Source organism: Penaeus monodon, chromosome 29 (assembly GCF_015228065.2).
Source record: "Penaeus monodon isolate SGIC_2016 chromosome 29, NSTDA_Pmon_1, whole genome shotgun sequence".
NCBI classification, from domain to species: domain Eukaryota; kingdom Metazoa; phylum Arthropoda; class Malacostraca; order Decapoda; family Penaeidae; genus Penaeus; species Penaeus monodon.
This window is the reverse complement of record NC_051414.1, coordinates 13,056,744-13,056,969: the sequence shown is the minus strand read 5'-3', so window position 1 is coordinate 13,056,969 and position 226 is coordinate 13,056,744.

Sequence of the window (226 nt, the reverse complement as noted above, 5' to 3'; positions counted from 1 at the left end):
TAAGGGCATCCGTGGCCAGGGGTTCTGCACTATTGACTCCCTTCCCTTTATGCTTGTAAGGGACAAGTCTGTACCTGAAATATCCCCTCATGTACAGATCCCCCTGGAGGTGTGGTAGCGTGGGGGGGGGGGGGGAGAATTCTGCATGAGAACTACTTGGGGGCAAGCTCCAGTGCGTATCTACTTAATGTTCATTAGAAGTAATCATTAACTCTCGCCCCCCCCA